This window comes from Sander lucioperca, chromosome 3 (assembly GCF_008315115.2).
Source record: "Sander lucioperca isolate FBNREF2018 chromosome 3, SLUC_FBN_1.2, whole genome shotgun sequence".
NCBI lineage: Eukaryota > Metazoa > Chordata > Actinopteri > Perciformes > Percidae > Sander > Sander lucioperca.
Window position 1 is genome coordinate 2173662 of NC_050175.1, and position 10368 is coordinate 2184029.

The following is a 10368-nucleotide window of genomic DNA, read 5'->3' on the forward strand; positions in this document are numbered from 1 at the left end:
TGGTGACAGAGATGTCAGTGGTCATCAAAATCCAACATGGCTGCTCGGAGCATCAACAGTAGTGAAAGCTGTATACATAAACTGTTTATTAGCACCTCTGTCTTATGTGTGTCTCATTAAATCTACCATGCACACAATACAATACTGATGTCTCTTTCCATCCATGAGAGGGACGTTAACAAACTCTTCAGGAGACAGAATCCCCGGAAAGCTGCTGGACCGGATGCTGTCTCCCCATCCAGCTTGAAGCACTGCGCTGACCAGCTGTCTCCAGTGTTCACAGACATTTTTAACACCTCACTGGAGACATGTCACGTGCCAGCCTGCTTCAAGTCCTCTACTATCATCCCTGTTCCCAAGAAGCCAAGGACCACAGGACTTAACGACTTCAGACCCATCGCCCTGACCTCTGTGGTTATGAAGTCCTTTGAGCGCCTTGTGCTTTCACACCTCAAAGCCATCACCGACCCCCTCCTGGACCCCCTGCAGTTTGCCTACAGAGCCAATAGGTCTGTAGACGATGCAGTCAACCTGGCCCTCCACTACATCCTCCAGCACCTGGACTCTGCAGGAACCTACGCCAGGATCCTGTTTGTGGACTTCAGCTACTTGGCAATAAAGCTTTTCTGATTCTGATTCTGAGGTCATTCCCAGTTCCAACCTCCAACTTCCGAGGTAAATGGAGTGCAGAATAACATTCATCAGGTGGCCAGATACACAACTCCAAATGAATGCTAACGTTGCTCCATGTCTGCTCAAACTGTTTGCTAACATGCTAGCCATATGTCAGTGTTGTGTTTACAGCTTGTTTCTGCTGGCCCCAAGTGGCCAACAAAACATAATGCCAGTTAAGAAATTGTTTAAAGTGTTCATATTATGCTGTTTGGCTTTTTCCCTTTCCTTTATTGTGTTATATATATTTTTGTGCATGTTATATGTTTACAAAGTGAAAAAGCCCAAAGTCCCCCCCAAAGGGACTTACCATCTCCAACAGAAAACACTGTTCACAAACTGCTCTAAACAGCTCTATTGTAGTCCAGCCTTTACTTCAGAGACAAACGTGGTCACTTTGGAACACACGTTATAATGCTCGCCTAGCTGCTAGCATGGCACACCCTTATACTCTGCTTCTGACTGGCTAGTAGTCCTTACCTAGGTACTGTCAGGGCACGCCCTCATACTCTGCTTCTGACTGGCTAGTAGTCCTTACCTAGGTACTGTCAGGGCCCTCATATTCTGCTTCTGACTGGCTAGTAGTCCTTACCTAGGTACTGTCAGGGCCCTCATACTCTGCTTCTGACTGGCTAGTAGTCCTTACCTAACTACTGAGCATGTGCGACTCCCAAAAAAGATGGAACAGAAGTGTGATGTCTCACTGTAGCTAAAACAGAGAACTCAACACACAGGGTGAAAATAGGAGCTGCAGTAATGTGCAGTACAACAAAAATATGATGTTTTTTTTTTTTTTTAATTAAACCATGTAAACCTATTCTGATATAACCTCTAAATTCAATTATGAACCTGAAAATGAGCATAATATGAGCACTTAAAATGCAGGACTTTTAGTTAAAATTGACTATTTGTACTAGGGCTGCACGGTATTAGGAAAATATGGGATATGCAATAACGTTGTTTAATATTGCGATAACCATATAACTTGCGATAAATAAACACATTACAATGTACTCAGTTCTGCATTTCTGCTGCTTTTAGTATTACATCAGTAATACATCAAATTGCTTGTTGATTTTAAAACAAATGAAAGGAAATAATTTCTAACATTCTTATACTGAACAAATTGAACATTGAATTGAATATAAAAGGCAGAACTAAAAGAGATTGACATTTTTTTTAAAGTGCAGATTTCTACTGATATTGTCTTTCAACTAACACAAAAAATCTCTTGAGTGTCTATCGCGATATGTTGCAGCCTTCCGCGATAAGTATATTGCGCCAGTTGATATTAAAAAACAATAATAAAAAAAAAACATATGTTATATGCAGCCCTTATTTGTACATTGTGGTATGTCAACTTTTACTTAAGTAAGGGTCCTAAGTACTTCTTCCACCAGTGATTTGTATGTTAAGGACAGTGATATGAACTGGTGATAGTCCTAAAAGGCAACATTTCTACTGAACGAGAGAAACTACCTCTAAGAAAAATTGCGGCTTTTGCTATGATAAATCAATGTATTGGAAAGTGCTGATGCTTTAATAAAGTTAAGTGCTTTAATATTGTGTCACTGACTGTCTGTTCCACCCCAGCATAATTCAAAGCTGCTATTAATTAGACAGATTTAGTCAATTATGATATGGCAATAATTAGTTCAACAATGTCAAATTTAGCTTATCTATGCCAGATAATTAATCAATCTGAGAATGTATGAACTGTTTGTCATAATTCATTCAAGCTTTTCGGAAATATTTGCAAGTAAAAAAGTTTTTTTCTTTTAGGATATGATGGATGGAATGTTTAATTTGTGAAGTTAGTATTTTATTTCCCCTCTCTCTCTCCTTCCCTCTCTGTCTCTCAGTCTCAGTCTCACTTCCCGTTTTGCAACAGCAAAACCTTGCTATCTCCATCACCATGACAACCAGAAGCGGATGAGACTATCTAGGTTTCTGCCATTGGATCTTACCAACAAACTTGCTGCTGTACAACTTTCATTTGGTTGGAATAATCTAAAAAGAGATAGGAAACTTTTACAGCGTTTTGCTTAGGTAAACATAATTTAACACATCAAGCTACTGACTTTCTGTTTGGTCTTATCAGCTGATGTTTTGTCTCTGGGGTTTATATATTGAATGAGCAGAATGGGGAAATATTTAATAAGGGGCTGTAAAGAGATCCCATGGTTCAATTGGTAAGTTAGAGCCAGGGAGAGATGGGATGGTGATGAAACTGGTGTGACATACAAGATCGTACAGTTAAGGAAAAAAAAGATGAGAAAAGAAATGCTCACAGTCGCGGTTTCCAGAGGCAAAACCCTGTGTGCAGTGTGGAGAGCAGCTGGTTCTTTATTCATCAGGAGGTAGGAACGCCGCTGTGTGTCTGCACTGCTGTCAATCCATCAAGATCATTGTCAGCTCTTTCCTCTGGCGGTGGTGCTCAAACAGCAGTAACACAACTAATGGAAACAGGATCAAACCATTAACAGGATTTACTGATGGCCATTTAATTGTCTCTGAAACTAAAAAGTGGATTCATGAGAATAATTGATTTTTATTGTAATAAAGCATCCAAAACAAAACAGATACAAAGACAGGTGTTTATGTGCTGTAGTTAGGACTATAACACGGATCAGAAGAGAGGAAAGAGGAGGAACACAAAATAAAGTTGCACCAATCAGAGGCTGGATTACCAACTGGGCAAAGTGGGCAACTCCCCTGGGGCCCTAGACCCTCAGGGGCCAAACTAAAGCCATAGTTTACTGTGTGGCAAATGTCATATTTAGGGCCATCTCATAGGTCCTGTTTGTAACCTGATCTTGTGGCCCAGTCTTGGGTGGGATGTGTGTCTACTCTAGTTTGATGTCAGTTGCTATGGTGGTTTTGTAAATAATGGGGGTATCCAGATGTGCAAAGCTAATGAAGACCAATCTACACAGAATTGCTAGTTAATACTGACCTGAAGAGCAGGGGCGATTCTAGGATCTGACCTTTGGGGGGGCTCAGCCCCTAATGAAAAGTTGATAGCAGTTAAGCTAGGGGGGTCCGGGGGCATGCCCCCGTAAGATTTTTCTTCTTTTTTAAACCCTTAAATCATGACTTCTGGTGAGTTTTGGGGAAAGAAATAGACAGATTGAGACATGCAATTATGAAAAACTATCAACAGATTCAAGGCATCTGCTGTGAAAAAAGATGGCTACTACAAAGCATGATTATTGCAGCACACATACCCAGGGGCGTCGGACTGGGGGGGAAAAGGGGACTGAGTACCCAGGGCCCTCATGTGAGGAGGGCCCAAAAAGATGCTAGAATGAATAGCTGTGGATGCAGGGACGGGCCCATAGAAAATGCCTTTCTACAGGGCCCAGAATTTTGAGCTACGCCCCTGCACATACCTTGAACTGGTAAAATAAGCCTTAACATATTTTTATGTTTCATGTTTTTTCTGCTGTTAATTTTCAACTTTTTCATTTACACAATTGATAGAAACTGATATGGTTATACAGCTAAATAATGAATAATCTAATCTAATAATGCCTCTGAACCAGATGGGGAAAATACAACATCTCTTTTTCTTAAGAGCCTAGTCCTCCATGAAATGCATATGTAAATATAATGTGAATGGAATATTTTAAGTGTTTTTGCCCGTATAATATATATCCACTTTCTCACCTGGTTCTTCCAGGTCCCTCTCTTTGTTCACTCTCTCTCCATCCTGCTCTCTCCCTCTATCCCCCTCCCTCCGTCATATCACTGACAATCACATACAAAACATTTTGTAACTAGAAAATAATCTTCAAATAAAAGAGAAAACAAAACACAGTAGTCCTACTATATATATATATATATATATATATATATATATATATATATATATATATATATATATATATATATGTGTGTGTTTGTGTGTGTCTTATAGGCTACCTAGCCATTTTCTCACCTTGTTCATCTTGCTCTCTCTGCCCTTCTCTCTCTCTATTCTCCTCACTCCTTTGTGCTGTCAACCAGAAGGCAAATGTAATCAACTAATCAACAGAGAATGTATGTGTAGGCTACCAAAGGTTATAAATTCACCTATTCATAACATATGTGAATATGGGGTTGCTGTTCAGTGCAGTGGGGTAATGTTAAAGGCTTATCTTATACTTTCTCACCTGAACCTGGTTGTTTTCTTTAAAAAGAGAAACGTATATCCATCTATGGGGAAACAGACTGTGATTCAGGGTTTGTTGTTCCAGTGTTTCAGTTCTGATATAAATGAGTCTGATGATCCATCAGGTTGAATTCTTTATTTTTCATTGGCATTGACAGTTAAAAATAAGAAAGTGTCTGGTAGGGAGGTAACGGCTATGGAGGAAATATTTATTCATAATTCAAATTGAAAGTCCAAAGAGAAAACGAAGCGAGATCAAATTAAAAATATTATTATTTGATTACGCTACTAGGAAAAATCATGCCATAATTAAATTGAAAAAAAGAAAAAGGAAACTGAAAAAGCAAAGTTGATATGTAAAATTATTTATCTTTTGAATTTTCCATTTGGCTTTTCCATTTGGATTTAATATTTGGCTTTTCAATTTCAATTTAACATTTGGCTTTTCAATTTCAATTTAACATTTGGCTTTTCAATTTCGATTTAACATTGGCTTTTTATTTGGACTTGACACATGTCAATGTAAATGAGGAGGCGTGGCCCAAAGGCTGGTGGGAGGGTCTGAAATTAAAGGGGTGCAGAGGGACTGCTGGGGAGCTGCAGCTTGGCCACCAGGCTAGCTTAGCCTCTTATTTCACATGATGGAAACTGATGATGTAGGCTAAACACAAACCACATTTCATGCAACAACAGTGAAGTTTTCATGTAGTTACTATAATTGGGCCCGTGTTAGTGAGGACTAGATTAGGACTGGATTTAAAGCTGATTCTGGTTTCCAACTTCACCCCAGGTGTGTCTGTTTAAAACACGGACAGAGACAACTTCTCTCTTCTGATGTTTTATTTAATTAAGCAACAGTACAAACATGGGTGTGGGTAGCTCTGCTACGTGTGTTTGTGTGTGGTCAGATCTCGAGGACGCACACACACACACACGCACACACACAATCTCAACCGGGTAGTCATCGTCCGAACTGCGACCTCTCCTTTTTCTTTCTCTCACTTTTTTCTCCGGGTGGTGCGCGCGGTGTGAGGTGCGTGTCCACGCTATTCTCCGACACGTACTCACAACATTCACTCCTGATTGACGGCCTTTTGTACAGCTTTTTCGTTCATTTGATTTCAGATTTTGAAACGATATCCAAATTTGAAAAATGGGTCATTTTAAACCTTGTTAATATTGATGACAATGTGTTGAAATGGAAAACTAGCCATATTTCAGGAAATAAACTTGTCCATGATTCTATTGAGAGACTTCCAGCTGACAGCGGGGTCTGTGAGCATCACTGGCCGGCCAGCAGGGAGGCAATCCCGGCCGCCACCAGCTGGCTGTCCCGTCAGACTGGAGTTTCTGACAACATCGGAGAAAATGTGCAGTTGGCCATCAATGTTTGTAAAACTGCCCATATTCAAACTCTACACAGTTAATTTCTCGCATAAAAAAGTCTCAGAAGTGAATTTAGTGGTGAAATAGCAAACAAAAATTTCCAGTTGTTTGCTGCTGCTGCTACGGCAAACTCCCGATCTAGATTATAGAATCGATTGCTTTTTTATAATTTCCATCTGCTATTTCACCACTAAATTCACTATTGAGACTTTTTTATGCGAGCAATTAACTGTGTAGAGTTTGAATATGGGCAGTTTTTCAAAAAAAAAATTCAAAAGATAAATCATTTTACATATCAACTTTGCTTTTTCAGTTTCCTTTTTCTTTTTCAATTTAATTATGGCATGATTTTTCCTAGTAGCGTAATCAAATAATAATATTTTTAATTTGATCTTGCTTCGTTTTCTCTTTGGACTTTCAATTTGAATTATGAATAAATATTTCCTCCATACTTCAGCACCCCTAAAATAGCCTAGCGCTGCCTATGCTGAAGAGGGTTAAAATTTGCAAACATTAAACGTATTTGCAATTGATGTTGATCACTTTGTAGCTCTGTTTTTACTTTGACATTCAATGGTGTTTATCAAACACCAAAATGCATCTTTTCAGGCTTCAAGTAATGCTTTGTGTTCGAACTGCGGACTGCAGCGAACTGGAACCAATCAGCGTCCAGAAGCGAGAAAGAAGAGTTTCCTAAGGTGATTTAATCAAATGCCTGACCGCCAGAGGCAGCGCTTAACACTGTGTGTTATCCATCTTGTGCAGTGGTAAGCACTGCCTCTGGGGGTCATCCAGAATTCATAGAACCGCAGTTACATACAGTAACTCTCGTTTTGCCTGACCAACAGTCCAAATCCCAGAGATATTTTCAGTTTACTATCACAGTAGACAAATAACAGCAAACAAGCCGGAACCAGGCATTTTTGGTTGGAAAATGCCTTCAATAGGTAATCAGTCATCAAAGAAAACATAAAAACTTCCAAGGGGGGTGAATACTTTCTACAGGTAGTGTGTGTTCAATCAAATTACCACACATGGAGTAATTCCAGCATAGGAATACTCCACACAATGCACAGAGAGGAAGGAACGGGGGTCATTGGCCCTCCTAGCAGGCCTGCACATTTGAAACATTGCAACAAAATGTTTGAATCAGACATTGTTTCCAAAAGGTACCTGAACTGTTCTCCAGTACTGAAGAAGAGTTGTGGAACACATATGACATTTATCAACCATGCTTTCAGCTATCTTGCCTTCATCAAAGCAGTCCAAAAATCACACGTATATCTATAAACATCTGGCACGTTTTGGGAAACAAAATAGACAGTAATTTCCCATTCACAATTTCTCTTTCACTAAATTGCATATCATCACCTTCCTAAAATAATGCCCTAAGTCATTTTTTCATGTTTTAAGATAAATAATAAAATATGTAAAATATGTAGAGACCAGACAAACAGACAAACCCCCCCCCCCGTTCCCTACATACATGTACAATCATGACTAGTGAACATTTTTACTCCCCAACTTGCACATTAGTTTATCTACATCTATTGAAACAGTTGTACATTTTATTTCCAAATTGTATACATTTTAAATATTGCTAGTGTAGTATTCTATTATTATTTCATGTATATTGTTTCCTATTATTTAATGTTTACTCTATATGTGTGCTGTGTGTCTGAAATTTTGCTGCTGCAACAACGTTATTTCCCTTCTTTTTTTTTGGGATCAATAAAAAATCTATCTATCTATCTATCTATCTATCTACATTTCACTCTCTCTTTTTCTCTCTCCCACACACACTCACCCACCCACCCACATATACAGCACATGTATCTTGGGATACAGACAGTTGACTGACACCCTCCCAGACAATACACACCCTCCCTAACACATATGTGTAAAATAGCAGCAGGCTTCAGCATAAAAAAGTTCACAGTTGCCAGGGGTAGTGTGGTTGGTCATGACAGGGGATAGTAGATGGGTTAAGGTGGGAAATGGCCATCGTTTTACAGGGTTATTGTTTGTTCAGTGAACGTATGGCCCAGGGGAAAAAGCTGTTTGTTAATCTGGCGGTAAAATTGCCTAAGTCACACTGTCTTTTGACTTAGGGACCGTTCGGTATTTATGGAATGGACCACCGGAGGAAAATAGGGGAGGGCCATGTCTTTTTATTCTTTGTTGAGGGGAGGGTCACCCAACATTTTTTAGTCTGGGGGGGGTCACCCAACTTTTGTATTTATGAAAACAGCAAAATGTCAAAGTGGCTTGTTTGGTGCATATTTTTTCATGTAGCTCTTAGTCTCGGCCCTCCTTTGCTACCAGATGGGTCTGACCCATGAGTTTGCTGGGAGGCTGGTGACTGAAACGGGTAATTGCATTGCTTAAAAAATGAGTAGAATAATTACATCTGGCATGACCAGATATTTTATAAATATCTTAAATAACACAAAACAACTAAATGGTGGTAGGTAATACATCAGTTTCATATACTGCTTTAGTAAAAAAAATATTACCTGGCTGACGATGGGAGCAGCAGGACGCAAAAAACGAAAGTTACTGTTGCACTAGTCTGGACATCTTGCCGTGCCAACCTTGCAATAAAGGTTTCCTAAATGCCCTGTATATAAATGTGATGTCAGCTTACTAATTGATTGCGGGTTTTGTGTAGATTTGGACTTTTATACGTTTATTCCACTTTGTTTAAACAGCGAAGTGGAGAGGCCTCGTTCACCTGTTTGGAGCTGGCTGGGGAATGTCACGCTCGTATCGGCCTTGCTGGATACACCGTGACTCTGTTTGTGGATCTACTGATCGCTGTGGATTACTTTTTTTCGTGTCATTGGATTACGGCAAAATACAGATTTTTTTTCTCAACGTGTCTTAACGTTTTATGGTGAGTTTGGAGAGGCATCTCAACAGACTGTAGGTCCAACACTGATGACAGTTACATTTTAGTTGAATTTAAGCGTCTGTCTATTGCGTTCCAAGACAGCCGTGCCATGATTGGATTTCATAAGGGAGAATTGTTAAATTGTTACAATGTAACTTAAAAACTTTAAAAATAAACATATATGTTTTGGAATATAATGTTCAGCCTCGGCAGCTTTACCTATGTGCTAAAATATACAATGACTGAGGAAGCCTAGTGACAAGTCCATAGCAACCAGTGTTGAATTACCCAGTGTCCTTTGCTGAATGGTCTCAATGTTTTATTGTTTTATTTCATATGAATACTAGTTTACTAGAGGAGGAACTTAGTATTTGAAGTAATGCAGTAATGCATGAAGTGTGCATTTAGTTTCCATGCTTATTGTGTTTCCACAACAATGTTAGTGAGTAAATCTACTGAAATGGCCCCCACACCATAACAGAGGAGTGGGATGTGTAAGATGAGAAAGCAGAGGTTAACTCCTGTATGTTATGGCTAAAGGGAGGATCATTCCTCTTTTTCAAATCATTTTGGAGGTTCATAGAAAAATTATTACTAGCGAGGGGAGGGTCAAGTCTTTTTAGCCTAGAGGTCCTAAAACTCCTCTGGTGGCCCCTTAATTAAAAAACGAACAGTCCCTTAGACAAAATAAAACGGCCTAAGTCCCACTCTTGACATAGGCCGTTATACTAAAGGTGTAGAATCATGTGAGCTGTTCAATTTAGGATGTAGGCAATTTTACCAGAGGTGGCAAGCACCATGAGGAGATGATTCAGGCAAGAAAATCATTTTTGTCAAACAATTACTTAGGACATTATTTTAGGAAGGCGACGATATAGGCATACATGACTGGCAATGGTTTGACCACAGTTATAGGTGAGGATGTGTGTTTTTAGTATTCTAGTTAAATATTTACCAGGGCAGTATCTGGCATATAAATTATAGAGTATGCAGAGTATGTGTTTAATTGTTTTGTTCAAGACAAATTATAACAATTAACAAACACTCAGAATGTCCCTTATGACTTGTTTTTATTATGAGAGAAATATGACTTTACATCACCCCAAGGGGGAGAATAAAACATAAATAAAACATTCTTACAAAATGTTGCAATAGATCACAAATGAAACAATATTTTACATTTGATTGGTTTTATACATAAATCATATTTACATATTTGTGTTTGCCCTTTTTTACAATGTTGGGAATGAAACAATTCTGTACC

The 10368-nt window shown here is 39.0% G+C and overlaps 1 long non-coding RNA gene across 1 annotated transcript; it reads right to left on the bottom strand.

Annotated features, from left to right (window-relative positions):
• Positions 1–4189: 4189 nt before the first annotated feature.
• Positions 4190–4843, bottom strand: LOC118494788. Its single transcript, XR_004896977.1, has 2 exons — positions 4613–4843; positions 4190–4422 (listed from the first exon to the last, which is right to left on the bottom strand). It is a non-coding gene; the product is annotated as an uncharacterized LOC118494788 (long non-coding RNA).
• Between the last annotated feature and the right edge of the window lie 5525 nt (positions 4844–10368).